Source organism: Moschus berezovskii, chromosome 18 (genome assembly GCF_049115385.1).
Source record: "Moschus berezovskii isolate FMDL1 chromosome 18, NW_MosBer_1.0, whole genome shotgun sequence".
NCBI classification, from domain to species: Eukaryota; Metazoa; Chordata; class Mammalia; order Artiodactyla; family Moschidae; genus Moschus; species Moschus berezovskii.
In genome coordinates this window covers 36,570,071-36,587,802 of record NC_142477.1, presented here as the reverse complement: position 1 = coordinate 36,587,802, position 17,732 = coordinate 36,570,071, and the positions used below count along the sequence as shown (strand labels likewise).

The 17,732-nt window shown below is 39.9% G+C and overlaps 2 long non-coding RNA genes across 2 annotated transcripts in view; one reads left to right on the top strand and one right to left on the bottom strand.

Annotated features, from left to right (window-relative positions):
* Positions 1 to 1,800: 1,800 nt before the first annotated feature.
* Positions 1,801 to 8,178, bottom strand: LOC129553336 (uncharacterized). The gene is made up of 3 exons (XR_008685428.2): positions 8,146 to 8,178; positions 3,900 to 3,989; positions 1,801 to 1,940 (listed from the first exon to the last, which is right to left on the bottom strand). It is a non-coding gene; the product is annotated as an uncharacterized LOC129553336 (long non-coding RNA).
* A 498-nt stretch (positions 8,179 to 8,676) lies between these two features.
* Positions 8,677 to 17,732, top strand: part of LOC148774969 (uncharacterized) — a 59,135-nt gene continuing 50,079 nt past the window's right edge. The window contains exon 1 of the long non-coding RNA XR_016039659.1: positions 8,677 to 8,782. This is a non-coding gene — a long non-coding RNA (uncharacterized LOC148774969). The remainder of the gene's footprint in view (positions 8,783 to 17,732) is intronic.

The window sequence follows — 17,732 nt, the reverse complement described above, 5'->3', positions numbered from 1 at the left end:
TATCCCTGGACAAGACAGTAATTCAAGTTTATTTATTGTCAATCCAGGATTAAAAAAAAAAAGACCGTAAAGGAGGAATCTGAGATTGCAGACTCTAGATCCAACAGTGTCACTGAGTAGCAGGATGCTAATAAAAACAAAATAATAACTTTTCCCAACCTTAGTTTCCCTACTAGTGGCCATATATAATAATAACTTCCTTTCTTATTTGTAAGAGTTCAGTGAGGATTAAATATGTTAATACATGTGAAAATATCTCCAAGGAATTTAAAAAGTCCCCAAAATGCAAAGAATCAAATTCTAGGTTTCTTATCTTTCTGGGATACAGTGAGATAACCTGATTGATAATCAGTCATTCAAATGCCTTAAGTGGTGTAGACAAAGCCCACGAGAGGTGAAACTTTTTTGCTATTTCCAGAACAGTGAAATATCACATAGCAGGTATTCACTGTATATTTAGAAAATGAAGGAATAAATGAGTGACTGGAGGCATTCGAGGGCCTCTCTCTAGCTGGCAGATCTGGCTGCCAAAGTTCGGTATCTAGGTGACTGGCTTAGTAGAGTCTGTGAACTGTGTGTTTGCTTAAGGATACCTTGATTCCACCTGACTTTTTTCCCTGACTGTTTTGATAATAGAAATAGCTTTGGTACATATACACAATGGAGTATTACTCAGCCATTAAAAAGAATGCATTTGAATCAGTTCTAATGAGGTGGATGAAACTGGAGCCTATTATACAGAGTGAAGTAAGCCAGAAAGAAAAACACCAATACAGTATACTAATGCATATATTTGGAATTTAGAAAGATGGCAATGATAACCCTGTATATGAGACAGCAAAAGAGACACAGGTGTATAGAACAGTCTTTGGGACTCTGTGGGAAATGGTGAGGGTGGGATGATTTGGCAGAATGGCATTGAAACATGTATATTATCATATGTAAAACGAATCACCAGTCCAGGTTCAACACATGATACAGGATGCTCGGGGCTGGTGCACGGGGATGACCCAGAGGGAGGATAAGGGGAGGAGGGAGGTGGGAGGGGGGTTCAGGAAGGGGAACGTACGTACACCCAGGGCAGATTCATGTCAATGTATGGCAAAACCAACCAATATAATATTGTAAAATAAAAAAAAATGAAAAAAAGAGAAATAGCTAACATTGTTTGAGGACTAAATATGTGCTGGGAGCAGTGTGGTAATCCTCCCAACCCTGAGAATATGTGTATCCTTATTTTAAACACCAGAAATTCATGCTCAGAAAGGCTAAGTAACTCCAAAAAATCATATAAGATGACATACCAACTTGGATCGGCTAGATTATGCTGTGATAATAAACAGCCTTTATATCTCAGTGACTTAAAACACAAAGGTTTGTTTTTTTCTTGTTTCACGTGTTCATACTGAGTCAGCGGAAGGGCTCTGCCTGTCATACTTAGGGATCCAGGCTGCAGAGCAGCAACTATCACAAATATTGCTGTACCAGTAGAACAGACACCTCTAGAGAGTGTCATACCAGTAATAACACTTGGCCTCTGAGTGACATAAAGCCCTTTTTCTCAAAATGCACTGGTCCATTGGTCAAGGTTAGTCACATGACTTGAGCCAACTGTAGGCAAACTAGGAAAATGTACCCTATATTACGTACCTGGGAGACAGAGGGACATATTTCTAGGGTGATGCAAATAACTCCCAGAGCTAGTAAGTGGAAGACTTGGTTTACAAATTCAACCATTACCTACTTAAAAATCAGTTTTATTTCATAAAACAACATTGCTTTCCTCAGCTTACATAGAGGTTTAGGAATTGGGAATATCCATTTGACTTTCAATGAGGGTTATCTTTTTGAGGCAACTTATGGCCTGCGGTGTATCTTCCTAAGTTGAGAATCACTCTTTCTTCTCAGGTTGTCACATCAGCAAACATGACCCCTTTGGCCTATGGTAGATGAGGCGTGAGAGTCAGACCCTGGTAAGATAGGCATGGTCCCTATCCATGCTGTCTCCTGCTTGTTTTATCTATAGCAGAAATAGTGTCATTAACACGATTTTCGTCTCTTCCAGGTCCAGAGCTCCTGGAGTGACCTAGCAGTTGGCAAGGTGTGCCCTGAACTACAGAAGTTGTATCAGTGGGCCAGTAGCAGGCCTTTTTGCAGACTCAGAAGAAGTTGAATGACAAAAGCCTTTCAATACTGCTGAGACTGTAAGTTAAGATCATTCGGATTTCCATCTTTGGAGGTAGTCTATGATGTGACTTTGGAGACCACCCAGTTGAAATTCCCTGACTTGGAATTCAAGATCTTTGAAATTAGCCCTGGCTCTATCACTTGCTGTGTGACCTTGGACAAGTAATTTAATCTCTCAGAAGTCTGAGTTTTCTCATCTGGAAAAAGAATTCCAGTTCCAACATTCTCATTTTTAAGATGAGAACTGCCAATCTGTACATTGTGTGAGTGGCTAATATCTGAGTAGCAGTTAATATTTTACAAAGCTTTTCTTCAGCTGCCTTGCTATGCAGACGTGATTACTACAATTTTCCCAGTGAAGAAACAGTCTTGTAGGGTCAGATGACTTGCCCAAGTTCTCACAATTGAGACCAACAGAGGTAGTAGGTCTTAAACATAAATCTTCTATCTCCAAGTCTGGCATTCCTTCCCCTGGTCTGAGTCCATGACTGGGTAATCCACAGGATGTGAAAAAGAACCCATAAGTAAAGACAGTGGGTGGCAGAGAGGAAATAGTAGAGGATTTAAGTCCTTAAGGATTAACTTTGAATCCAGGCTCTGCCATTTACTGGTTTAGAGGTTCCTAGAAAAGTCTTTTTTTTTTTTTTTTTCTTTCCTATTTGGTAAAAGTGGACAGGGCTGATAGTCGCCTGGAACACACTGGTACAGCCATACTGCTTACTAAAGTATTGAAATCCTTCTGTAGTGTTTGATAACTAGCCATTCCATCTCTCCCCCCTCCTTTCAGATCTACCTGATATTCCCATGATTCAGTAACAAGAGAGTTAATGTGGTACTCAGCCGGGGACATTAAGGATCCCCTCCATTTCAGGGAGCTGTGGTTGGTCCCAAACCATTTTGGTTGTTAAAAATTTTTAATGTCAACACTGATTAGGGATAATAACGATAACATTCTTCCCCACGTCAGTGGGTTGCTATTGAAGATCAGATAATATAAAACAATGAAGATGACAGATCAGCTATAAATCTTAAAAGCAATATGTTTTTTAAATGTTGTAGCAATGACCTCTGGGAAAAAAGTTCTATTGTACAGAAAATAACATGTAGGATTTTTACCTTGGCGCGATTGCTGCCTATTCGTCTATGGAAGATTATCAGATGGTAAAGGAACTTAGTTTGCATTTTTTAAAATTTCATTTATTTATTTGTTTTTGTCTGTGCTGGTCTTTGTTGCTGCTTTTCTCTAGTTGTGCCAAGTGGGGGCCACTCTCCAGTTGCAGTATGTGGGATTCTCATTGTAGCAGCTTCTCTTGTTGTGGAGCAGGGGCTCTAGGACGTGTGGGCTTCAGTAGCTGTGGCACTTGGATTCAGCAGTTGTGGCTCCCAGGCTCTAGAGCACAGGCTCAATAGTTGTGGCACATGGGTTTAGTTGCTCTGAGGCATGTGAGATCTTCCAGGAGTGGGGATTGAATCTGTGTCTCGTGCATTGGCAGGTGGATTATTTACCACTACGCCATCAAGAAAGCCCCCAAATTTTATATTTTTTACTTTAAATTTTCTGATATCTGGGAATTGAGCTCATTTTTTCCACCATAGAAAACCTGTCACATCCTCTCCTGATTTTGTGGATCTAGGTTTTTGACCCTTATTGTTTTCTATATCTTATTCTTGTACAATGTGTCTTTCTGGGCAGTGACTCACATGATTCTTACCCCAGATGCTGCTTTGGTCCAGGGTTAAAGGCACTAAACTCTTCGTGGCTGGTTTATCACAGAGCCGAGGTCTCTAAGAGTCCAACTATCCTAGAATAGCAAGAATAAGGAAAATCATAGTATCATCAAAAAGCAATGGCAGGAAACATCTACTGAGTGTTTTTCACATGTTGAGGACCCTGCTGAGTGCTGTTCCTATTCTACTGACCCTGGCACTTGACTGCATCCGTTTCACCCACATGATTAGTCTTAGCTAGGGTTCAGCAAGCACAGTCTGCAAGCCATCCAGTCCCTGGTTGTTGGAGGACCCATGAACTCAGAATATATAGGGTTGAAACAAGAAGTATATGCTGCAGGGATTGTATATGGCCCATAAAGTCTAAAATTGTCATTATCTTGTCTTTTATAGAAAAGTGCCAATACCCCTTTCCTTACTAATGGTTCGATTAGAGTTGGGCATGTGGTCCCTTCAAACAACAAATAGTTATTAAGTCTTAACTACTATTTTGAGTGTTGGGAGTACATCAGTAAGCAAAACAGGCAAATTCCTGCCCTCTTGTGTTTTTAGTCTAGTTTTAGTTAATGAGATTAAGTTTGTGGCTGTTTGGTAAATGTTTCTCTCATTTAAGTAAGCAATAGTGAAAAAGATATCCTTTTCTACCTCTAATTCTTTCTGTCTTTAAATGTGATACTTCTAATTTACGATCATGAGGGGAGCCAGCTCAATATAGAGTTAACACATCAAAGGGCACAGAAGAGAAAGTCAGAAAGAAATTAAGCTGCTGAGTCAATCGGCCTTGAAATCTGCCATACCTAATATTATGTAATGCATATATAAGTTTATATATATATGTTTTCTTTGCTTCTGTTTTCTATGGCATACTTACACACGTACATTGCCCAATTTAATTCTTATAACAGCCCTATGAAGTGCTTAACTTGTTCTCATTTTGCAGAAAGGGAGTGTAAAGATCAGAAAAATAACTTTATAGTCTGCACAGTTAGTGGAAGAACCAAAATGGAAACCCAAGTCTCTCTGGATCTCTCAAGTCTCTAGTCTCTGCCTCTCATGGAATTTCTAAGCAGTGAGGATTGTTAGAGGGAAAGACAGGGAGTCAATATGAGGACAGTTTTGTATCCTAAGCCTGTGTATTGGCTGCATCACTGAGTTTCATCCTTTTGCTTAGGCCTAGAACAATGTTTCTTGACTCCCATCCCACAATGAGAAGGCAGCATTTTTCCATTCATTGAAAAGTCATTACCCTCAGACAGTTGTAGTAATATAAATATAAGGAACCAAGCACTGAAATCTTCCAGGGAGGGGCAGATCTATCAATTTCCATCCGTTTTTCCCACCACCATTTAGATCATTTCTCACTTTGTCATTTGGAATAACAGACTCCCACATGATCTTTGTTCAATTCACTCTGGCCTTCTAATCCAATCTCTACACTATAACTGGAGGAATAAGACGAATTTTCAATATGATCTACAAAGCTTGTTAGCTTGGTATTTCCTTAGACACCCTCCTACTTTCTCTGTTCCAGTCACACCTTTATTGGCCATCAGCTTATGCCTAGAATGAACTTTCTTCCCTTCTGTGTCCAATAAACACCTATTCGTCTTGTGGATTTCTATTCAGATTTTCCTTCTTCATGCAAGCATTGGTTTTCCTAACTGGATTGACCCCTATCATTTGTCCTCATCAAGCCATGTACCTCTCCTTCAAAGGCACATGGTGCAATTGTAGTTTTCCCCCAGTTTGTGTGATTATCACTTTAATTTATCTGCCATGCTGCATTTTATGCTGCAGGAGAGCAGTGGGCACATTGGTCACGATTGTAAGCCCAGTGTCTGGCATGCTATTGAAAGTGAGAGTCGCTCAGTCATGCCCCACTCTTTGCGACCCCATGACTATACAGTCCATGGAATTCTCCAGGCCAGAATAATGGAGTGGGTAGTTGTTCCCTTCTCCAGGGGATCTTCCCAATCCAGGGATCAAACCCAGATCTCCTGCATTGCAGGTGGATTCTTTACCAGCTGAGCCACCAGGGAAGCCCTGCATGCTATTGGTGCTCAATAAATATTTGTGGATTGAATATATGAATTTATGCAAGAAAAGGCATCTTATATTTTTTTCAGTGATCCAAATCAAGGAGATTTTAGAGCTCAGGTTGTATTCGTTTGAATCTCTGTAGGAAATACACTAGAATCTCAAATGGAGCAACTGAGGAAAGTTTAATTTAGGAACTAACCGTGTCAGACTTTATTTTGGGGGGCTCCAAAATCACTGCGGATGCTGATTGCAGCCATGAAATTAAAAGACGCTTGCTCCTTGGAAGGAAAGTTATGACCAGCCTAGATAGCATATTAAAGAGCAGGGACATTACCTTGCCAACCAAGGTCCTTCTAGTCAAGGCTATGGTTTTTCCCGTGGTCATGTATGGATGTGAGAGTTGGACTGTGAAGAAAGTTGATCGCCGAAGAATTGATGCTTTTGAACTGTGGTGCTGGAGAAGACTCTTGAGAGTCCCTTGGATTGAAAGGAGATCCAACCAGTCCATTCTAGAGGAGATCAATCCTGGGTGTTCATTGGAAGGACTGATGCTAAAGCTGAAACTCCAATACTTTGGCCACCTCATGTGATGAGTTGACTCACTGGAAAAGACTCTGATGCTGGGAGCGATTGGAGGTAGGAGGAGACGGGGACGACAGAGAATGAGATGGCTGGATGGCATCACCGACTCTGTGGACATGCGTTTGAGTGAACTCCAGGAGTTGGTGATGGACAGGGAGGCCTGGCGTGCTGTGGTTCATGGGGTCACAAAGAATTGGACATGACTGAGCGACTGAACTGAACTGAACTGAAGGGAAAATAACAAGGAGTACTGAAGCATCTTTGGGCTAACAACAGTGGGGAGAAGTTGGTACCCCTAAAACTGGCTGCTCAGGGAAAGGAGCATTTCTGCCCTTAAGGGAATACTTGTGGTTCTGGAAGAAAGTCAGAGGACAGGCTGTTGTAAACCAACCCAGCTAACCTGAAGGACCTCTCGAGTGTCCGGTGATGCTAAGATGATAAGAAAAACACCATCATCGTTAACACTCTCACTGCTCCTTTGGCCTGCATCCAGTGCTCCCATGCCATTAACCCAGTTGGATTTACCCGTAGAAAGCCAGAAGGCAGGGAATGAAATGATGTAGTCTGTAAAGGCTGAAATCCAGGGCACCATACTGGGTAGAAAATAGAAGTGTGTCAGGCCAGACAAATAAAAAATAGTCAGTCATTTGGACATTCCTTGTTGTTGGTCGGTTGCTCAGTTGTGTCCATCTCTTTGTGATCCCCATGGACCGCAGCACTTCTAGAGACATTTCTCTCTCTTGCTTTTCTAGAATTACTAAGACAAATAATGCTAACGGTAAGTTGAAACGATTTAATAGAAGGGAATCACTGAAGTTTGAGAGATATATAGGTAATCAAAACTACAAAAGTTTTCTTATCATGGAAATGCCATGAGAAGTGTAGATTAACGATAAGTATCTGGGATTTTTGGTTAGATGGAGCTCAAACCAGCTCTGCCACTATCTACTTTGGTAGCTTTGGTTTTCTTGTTTGTAGAGTGAGGATTATAATGCCCATTTCATAGTATTATTCTAAGAATCCAAAGTCTGGCACATGGTATCGACTCAATGGACATGAATTTGATAAACTTTGGGAGATGGTGGAGGACAGAGGAGCCTGGCGTGCTGTAGTGCACGAGGTTGCAGAGAGTCAGACATGACTTAGTGACTGAAAAAAAAAACAACAACAAGGTGCTCATTAATTGGTTACTGTGAAAAATGTGTGTCATTATTATCGCTAGGGCCTAGCACTATGATGGAATATTTCCCTGGGAGCTTCTGTTGTTGTTAGGCAAGCAAACAAAGGCTCCAGGGAAGGAGCAGTTAGAGACTAAGTAGGCCAGAGAATAACCAAATATCAATTGCATGTTTATATTCTCAAGAAAGATTCAGGTCACAGGCTCTAGCATATCTGCTGTGTAAATGAACCACTTCTCACTCTTGCCGCTTCCCCAGTCCACCTCCCACCCACACCTCTAGATCTTTGAGAAAACTTCCAGTCCTGAAAGCTAATGCATTGTAGATCATGAGGACTGTATCCATCAGTGAACTACGTGCAGTTCAACCACAGGCTGTTGAAGCCAATAAAAGCAAGAGAAGTTTAGAACTTCTGAGTGGGTACTCCTACCTTAAGACAGTCGTGACATCACATCATCCGGCTCAGATGCATTGTGTGAAAGTGACAACTTTCCCCCCCTCTTAACAAAACCCCTGTTTGCTCACTTGGTGCCAAATGGCTCATATATAAACACTGAAGGACAGATTAAAGACTGCATTGTACTTTTCTTTGCCATTGCGTGAAGGGCATTATTTTCCAAGTTGATAAGATCTGGAAGGAAGAATAAGGCACAATGGACATTTATTTTAACCACTAAACACTCACCTTATCTCATAGAGTGCCCGGGGCTCTGTTCTACTACTCTTGGTCACAAAGCTTATGCCATTAGGAAAAGTAAAGATACTTGGCTCAGAATTTATTTCTAGGGAACAGGAAAGGGGTTAAGAAGAGGGATGAAAAAGCAGAATTAGAGGGCCTGGAGGACAAGCTGGGATAACAATACTTATGCCCGGAGTCCTCTGCATACAATATGATTCTTGCTCTCAAATTGCCTGAGACATACTGATAAAGAGGAGCAGACACCACCAGTGTAGATGAGTCAGAGTATTAGCAACAGAATCAAATGAATCCTCCTTCACAAACATAGCCTTTCCCAATGCTCCTTCCTGTGTTGACCTGTGTCTTCTCTATATTGTCTCCAAACAAGGTGAGCGATTCCTCTATTCCCTCCTCCCTTTTCCACTTACGTTAATGTCTTGTGTTGTCACAGTTCACTCTTGAAGTTGAAGTCACAGAGGGTCAGGAATTAAAAGACCTACTTCTATCTTTAGATTTGCTGTATTATCTTTGAATATGCCCTTTTATTTATTTATTGTTATTATCTCATTTTTCAGAACCTGTTTAAAATTGAAAATATGGTCGCTATGCAGTATTATGTTAGCCTGATGTTTGTACACATTATGAAACGATCACCATGATATGTCTAGTTACCAGCTGTTCCTCATATAAAATTATTACAATGTTATTGACCATACTTCTTATGCTGTTTATTATATCCCTGTGGGTTCTTTACTTTATAACTGGAGGTTTGTGCCTCTTAATTCCCATCACCTCTTTGCCTCCTCCAACCCCCTTCTCTCCAGCAATTTCCTGTTTGATCTGTGTCTGTGAGTCTGTTTTTGTTTTATTTTGTTTGTTCGTTTGTTTTTCAGATTCCACATATAAGTGAGATCATAGGGTATTTTGTCATTCTCTATTGGCAAGATTTCATCCTTTTTATGACCGAGTAATATTCTATGGTAGGGACCTTTCTACTTTGCCATATACAAAAATGGGTTATGGGGTTGTAGGAGAATAAAGTGAAACCACACCAGCTTTTTCCCATTTCTTGGCGCCTTCACCCACCCTCTCACCTTGTACATGACCATCCTGTTTCTGTGGGCCACTTCTTTCGTGAGTAGCAAAGGGTTGCCAGGAAGAGGCTGGTAGATTTCCTTGTTTTTACCAGAAATAGAGAGTATATCATGACTGAAGGAAATTACTCTGAATAGTTCTTAGCAAAACAATTCTATTATAATAGGGGCATGGTCTCAATGAGGAAACTGACACTTGAAGATATATCTGTGTGTACTTTCTTTGGTTCAGGAAGGGAAAATAACAACACAGGGTTGTTTGCATTGCAGAAAAGAACTCTTCAAGGTCAGAACTGGCTTCAATCTGACTGAAGCTCATTGGCCTGTGATTTCTGAGACTAAACAGGCAGCCAAAAAAACACAGTCTGGATTCATTGTGAAGACACTGTATTAATGTTACTGATACTTTGGCCACCTCATGCGACGAGTTGACTCACTGGAAAAGACTCTGATGCTAGGAAAGGTTGGGGGCGGGAGGAAAAGGGGATGACAGAGAATGAGATGGCTGGATGGCATCACCGACTCTGTGGACATGAGTTTGAGTGAACTCCAGGAGTTGGTGATGGACAGGGAGGCCTGGTGTGCTGTGATTCATGGGGTCGCGGAGAGTCGGACACGACTGAGCGACTGAACTGAACTGAACTGAACTGAGAATTATATAGGGCTTCCCCGGTGGTGCCTCCTCCCAGTGCATGAGGCGCAAGAGATGTGAGTTCGATCCCTGGGTCAGGAGGATACCCTGGAGGAGGAACTGATTTCAGTATTCTTGCCTGGAAATTCCATGGACAGAGGAGCCTGATGGGCTACAGTCCATGGGGTCACAGAAAGCCCGACATAACTGAGCACACATGCGGATGCAGAATTATAGAAATACAGTATTAGGAAAGGCCTATATAATAGCTGGTCAGGTATTTTCAAATTATATTCCACAGAGCTCTATCCATGGAGGTACTTTAAGTATTCTGCAAATGTTTGGCTTGAATTTTATTATTTTTTTAATGTGGCCAGTTCTTGATTATGATTCTAGTCCTTATTTTGACTTTCTTTTACAGCCTCTCTCTTAGAAGCCAGTTTTCAGTAGACCTTGTGCTGTGCTGTGCTGTGCTTAGTCGTTCAGTCATGTCTGACTCTTTGTGACCCCATGGACCATAGCCCACCAGGCTTTTCTGTCCATGGGGTTTCTCCAGGCAAGATACTGGAGTGGGTTGCCATGCCCTCCTCCAGGGGATCTTCCCAACCTAGGGATTGAACACAGGTCTCCCACATTGCAGGCGGATTCTTTACTGTCTGAGCCACGAGGGAAGCCCAAGAATACTTGAATAGGTAGCCTATCCCTTCTCCAGGGGAACTTCCCAACCTAGGAATCGAACTGGGATCTCCTGTGTTGCAGGTGAATTCTTTACCAGCTCCAGGGAAGCTACCAGGGAAGCCCCCAGTAGACCTTACCACTGCTAAGTAATAAATCAGCTTAGTTTCTTTGTCAGGAAACCTGAAATAATGATTCCCAAATCACCTTGGGGAAAGTATATATTCTTAATGCCAAATACATTTTTGAAAAGATGCTTCCATCTTGTGTACCTTGATAAAATAGCTTTTTGGAAGTGCATCCTCTTGGGTAGATCATGAAATCTGGAAGAACCCATTTTGGAGTTAGAGAATGCCTACATAGAATAGGAGTTGGATAAATCAAAGGTGCGTTTGTGTGTGTGGGTGTGTGTGTATAATAGGTAGTTAGAAGAATAATGACTGTCGCAGGCAACTCATATTTTGGCCCCAAATGGATTTACCTTGCTTGGTCACTCTCATTCATTTATGAATAATATTTGGCAGTTTTCAGAAATTTAATCCCATCTCTGAGGCTGAAGTTTTAACTTTTAGAGGCTATTAGAAGGAGTGTTCTTCATCCAGTAAGGGCCATTCCCAAGGAGGAATTTTTAAAAAATGGTTGGAGTATTAGAAATATGGCTACAGTATTTCACCTTATGGTTGCCAGATTTCTGAGAAAAGGAAAAAGAAGAATGCTCAGTTTAATTTGAATATCAGGTAAAAAAGTATTTGTTTTTTAAGTAAAATTCAAAGGCACAGTGTATCATGCTTTTCATGTGATGGTCCTCTGAGCTGGCTACTTTGTTCTGATATATGTCAAGTTCCAGATTTACTAAATTGCAATCACTCCTCCATAACCCCTTTTTCCAAAGGGCTGAAGTCCTGCTTGACTCAGTGCCAGGAGAAACGTGTGCTGTGTACAGTGCCTTGCCACGTCCCCATATATCTGGACCCAAAAAAGCATGACCCCAGGGCAAGGAGAAACAAAAGAGGAAAATCACGGCTTAGGTCTCTGCAGTCTTTCAGGCCTGACCTTGGATGTTTTGCAGCCTTCCAGTAGCCTGGCAGCCTGTCCTGAGCGGTTTAATGTTGAGATTCTTTTAAGTGATTGTGTTAGTTTCCTTTTCATAAGCCTTATCTTTTCCTTGGAGTGTGTTTTAGTTTGCATGGATGGAGCTGAGGCTCCCTGAGTCGTCACGTCAGACTCTTGTTTCTGTGGGATTTCATTCTTTGCTTATTTGCTTTAGGAAGAGGCTCACTGATAAAGGAGGGCAGTCATCTAGGGGCCAGGGGATTCTCTTGTGCAGCTGCCCGTGGGGACCCTGCCTTCTTCTCAAGCTGCAGGGGTTTTATTTATAATCATGGAATGTTTTAACTGAGAAGCACCTTAACATGTTCTGTTATAATGGGACATGGGAAGTGACCCCCTCGACATCGTCTCTGAGTATTTCTTTTTTAATTTTTAAGAGGAGTTTTACTCTTTGTCTGTTATACATTGTTAGTTTTTCTGAAAGCTATCATTTGATGAAAGGATCCTGCAGCTATAAATGAGTTATAAAATTCTTCATTATACCCCAGCTCTTTAAAAATAAGGAATCTGGAGCCCAGAGAGGTGAAATGACTTGCCAAAGATAATGTAGCAGGTTAGTACCAGAAATGGGACATAAGAGTTCAGGTCTTCCAGCTCCCAGAGCGTCCTTTTTATTCGAGTATACCAAGTCCCTAACACTGTGATTCGGCTATGCTCATTTCAGGGTCCAGGAAAGAGTTCCTTGGTTCTTTAGTTCATGTGCCTTCCTTGCCTGCTTTAGGAGGTTGGAGGTTTTTTTTTTTTTTTTTTTTTTTTTATTGCTTCTGGAGTGGTGGCAAGGTGTGTTAGGCTTAAAGCATAAATACTTGGGGGATAGTAGACAACTGTTCTATTCCATCCTATTAGGTAAATCTAGAAAGTGTCTTGTTTTCTGAAAGTAATGTTTTATGGAAGAGAGAACAGAACAATCTGGAGACTTAAAATTAGAATGAGTGGCCTGCTTTTAGAGTAGAAATAGATTCTAACAGCAGGATATGCCCTGGCACGTATCCTTCTCGGTTTTTATTTATTTGGTGTTTTTGGTATTCTGTCACCTCTGGATGTATGAGAAATGTATGATTCCCTTTTCTTTTTTACCCTTCTTAGATGGACACTTGGCTGAGGTTCAATCCTTCTGTTATACCATGTACTTGCCTTGTTTGTAACCCTTTCCCTGAGGAATTCTCTATAGTTCCTTTTTAGGTTGTCCCTCACATACTCCAGGCAACAATGGGGAATCACTAAAACCAGAAATCACAGCCACAAATATCCCTTATGCTTCCCTTATATGTAGAGCACTTTACCATGTCATGAGGGAATAGAATAACAAGATTTTTAAGGACCTGGAGCTTAGGTTGCCACAGACCTAGATTAAGGACCAGCTCTGAATTTTGCTAGCAAGTGACTTTGGGCAATGATTTTTTACCTTTTTGAACTCAGCTTCTTCATGTATGAAAGGGATAGATGGGGTTGAGTGCTAACAGTAGCTCACACTTCATAGGATTGCTGTGAGGCTTAAAGGAGAACTGTATATAAAGTACTTTGAATAGTACCTGGCAAGTGGTAAGCACTCAGCTGCTGCTAGTTGCTTTATTATTGTTTTTATTATTGATACCTTTATTATTAATTTCCATAGAAATTAACTATTTTGGGTCTCCTATACCATGATCTGTGGGTTGGTATCATTTGTATCTTCATTGAAGATAATGTCTCTCAAACAATAATTTGGACTTATGTAAAGCGATTTCTTTTTTGCTAAAATAGAAATAGAGAATAAACCCTTTTAAGTTAAAAAAAGAAGAAGAAGAAAATCTCTCTCCTAATCAAAAGGCTACCTATTTTTAATTGTTTTCAGTTATGATTTCTTAAGTTCTGGTTCCAGTTTCGCCACTTTGATGAAATTTTTCACCATTCCACACCACTGATACCTGTCTTCTTTAATTTCCTGATTTATACATGCTCTGAGTCAAATGATCTAGAGAGAAATTTCTAACATTTTTCACATAAAGTGTCTCTTTTAAAAATTATTTTTCCATGGACGTTATGTTTGAAAACTTATTTTAAAGGTAATTTTATTAGGGAAATTTTGAACATTTAAAACATAAAAGTAGTGAAAATAGTACAATGGGCTCCATGTATCCATTACTCAACTTTAACAATTATTAATATTTTGTTGAATTTGTTTTACCCATCTCTCCTGCTCTCCTTTTATTTTGGAGAATATTCTAAAGTATATCCCCAGACATCATGTAAGTTCATAAGTAAATAGTTATGTATATTTAACTGATAAGGATTTTTTCCCTTATAATTACAGTGCCATCAATCTAACAAACTTAATGATATTCCTTTTATCATTTAACACCCAGTCAGTATTCACATTTCTCTGATTACCTCAAAAACATTTAAAAAAAACACAACAAATAGTTGAATCAATAGTTGAATCGAGTCAAACAATGCAGCCTCCACACTGCATTTGGTTGCTGTATCTATTAAGTCTCTTAATTGAATAGAGTTCCTCTTCCCTTGCTTTTTAAATAAGTTTTCTAAAAACTTAAAACCTAAACAAACAAAAAAACCCAGAGTGCATTTATTATAAAAAATTCATTTGCTTATTTAATAAATAAGACATATGTAACTGTCAGTCAGAGGGTCTAGTTAATAGAGCTAGAATTAACATTCTGAATTGACATTAGTCCAGCTGAAAGCAAAGAAATATACTAGTTTAATTAATTTGTGCATTTTTACCTTAGAGCATATTTCTATTTGTTTTTAAAAAATACTACAGATGGCTTAAGGAATTTTAGTCCTAAAATCTAACTGGTATTTATTATAGAAAGACCGTTCTTACTTTTAAACATCTAAAATTAAGTTTTTTTCTCAGCAGGCAAACTCCTCCTATATCTGGAGACCCCCACTCTGTTCTCTCTGATATTGATTGACAGTACTGCCCTGCTCTCTGGGTCACAGTCTGCCTTTATCCTGTTCATTGGCTACTCCTAACTGCATGGACTTTATCTTCTTCATGAGCCTGGACAACATGATGGAGGGGGATGAAGGGAACATCTAGCTAGCTCCTGGGACGAGAAGGGATAAACATGAAGGCAGGGGAGAAAGAAACATGAGACAAGTCAGAGACAGAAACCCTAAGAGAGACAGGAGCCTGCAGAACTAAATTAAGAGAAAGGCTGAATAAGAGGGACATTTAGCTTTGGCAGTTGTGGAATTTATATTTCGACTGAAGGAGAGAGAGTGTTCATTCCATTTATAAGCCCCCAAATGACCTTAATTTTGAGTAAGAGGTGATGTGTAACAATAGCTCCGTCAAAAGAAAAAATCCTGAAAGCAAGTTATTTTACAGTTAAACTAGATGAAATTTAAAGAACTGATAGCATCACTTGCTGAAGCCGTAAAAAGCACCTAGAAATTCCACTTCACTTCCCTCTAGCAGTGGTTCTCAACTGTGGCTCTCATGGGAGCTTTAGAAACTATTGATGCTGGACGCTACCCTACCCACCAGGTTCTAATTTACTCTGTGGTGGGATCCAGTATTTTTAAAAGCTTACCAGGTGACTCTAAATGCAACAGCATTCATGGTTAAGGTTAATTTCTATAATTCTTACCTTACTGTCTTTCCCCCAGTTTCATTAGTATAATTTATTGGGGCCCCCTATGTTACTTCTCTTCAATATTTTTTAATAGATTCTGCAAGTTCAAATATATTACTACTTTTACTATTTAAAACTTTCTAAGCACACAGTTTTTAACCACATTATGCTTTTGCTTTTTCCTAATAATGGAAAACTAAGTATGAGATTGTGTATGACGATCATAGATCACTTAATGAAGGGATTCTAAATAATAGCTAACAGGAAAATATATAGGGGGAATTTATAGCAACTAAATAAGTAGCTATAAAACCATCTTTAGAGATTTCTTGTTAAAATTTGTTGTGCGCTCTAAATGTCAACTTCTGCTGTTTTAGGTTTGGTTGTATTTTTAGTTATATTATAAATTCATTATTAATATCAAAATTATCTTTAAAATGTACTAAAGAGATACTGATTGAGGACTCCCTATGTTGACTCAGGGTGATTAACAGATATAATTGGTTTAAATAAAATCTAGGATATTTTTGCTTATTAGTCATTTACAATCAAATTAGGAAAACAAGAAAAACACACATGAATTTATGAGAAAACAGTGGGTAGTGATCATATGACATGCTGTATCGGTTACTACCTAGGTACGGAATCCATTAATATAAGCTGAAGTAGAATATCTTGTGATCCTGATTACTATTCCAGTATCTTCCCAAACTAACTCTTTGGTTAAAGGTCAAATTCCTCCTGTCACATATTAGAAATTCCATCTGTAATTTTTATTTGAACATTTTCCTCCCTTTCTGGATAATGTAATCCCGCCCTAACCACCCACCAGAGAAAACAACACAGGATTCTTTTGTGTGGCAATGGCATTTTGAGAGCAAGAGAACATGACACGTGCAATTAAGCCAAATATTTGCATGTCTGCGTGATGCTGTGATTGTGGTCCTTTGGACAAGAATTGCATGCATCCATCTTAGGAGTCACCAGTCCAAGGTGAAGAAATCTTTGGACTTTAAAACCAGGCCCCTTGGCAGGATTCCGTTTTTGAAGGGAAAAAAGCACCCGAGAATGAGGTGTGTGTGTGTGTATACATACAGAAGTGGTAGTGGCAGATTTTACAGATTGGGCAGCAGTTCCAAGGAGCTGTCTTCTAATAAGAACAAGTAAAGCATGAGGTCTTTGTATTTCAGCTTTTTAAATTATGTAAGAGAGAGGAGCTGCTGAAACTAGCATCTGGTACCTAGGGAATCAGCTTCTGAGTTACAAAACTTGATGTCATTTATTCACCAGGGTAGACCAGATTGTAGAAAAAAGCTATGCCAGAACCCACACGGCTTAAGACAACAAAGGAATGCTTGTTGCTCCCACTACATGTCTACCATGGGTCAACAGAGGGCTTTGTTACGCAACACAATTGTCCTGACTCTGGGAGTTGACTGGAGCAGCAACTATTTGGAAATTATGGTCCATGTGGCAGAGGGAGAAAAATCAACTCTGTCGGGTCTAGCATCTGCATCAGTCTTTGGCTTGGAAATAACACAAACCAATCTTGAGAGTTTAGGATTTAATCAAGTTTTATAAGACAAAAACTCCATTGAGATAAATACAGAATCTTTTATTTAGGACCTCGGATTCACTTGCCTAGAATGAGGCTATGAGCAGAAAGACTGAGGGCTCCATGTGAATAAGCCAGTAGAGTTACATGACAGCCAAGAAAGCTAAGGATGATTTCAGTTTAGAGTGACAACATCCATTTCAAAATTGGTTCCTAATAATTCCATTATCCTCCCTAGTGGTTAGACCATTCCGGAAGTATACATTCAGATTTGGTATTATACTTGGAGAGAGATTTTCATAAAGAGAAGTCAGTCTAAATAAAAACAGGAGGGTCAATTTCACAAAAACTTTTATATGAGAAATGGTTGAAGAAACTGATGTATTTTACTTCTTTAGGAGAAGACAGAGAAGTGACATCCAAGCTGAGAGAATATAGAGAAGGAATTTAGTCTATTTCTATGTAAGAGGGGGTAGAATGGAACTTTCGAATGGAAGTTAAACGGAGAAGAATTTCAAGTCAGTGTTAATAATAATTAGAATTCTCTAAATGGCAACCCACTCCAGCGTTCTTGCCTGGAGAATCCCAGGGACGGCAGAGCCTGGTGGGCTGCCATCTATGGGGTCGCACAGAGTCGGACATGACTGAAGCGACTTAGCAGCAGCAGCAGCAGCAGCAGTGATAGCACA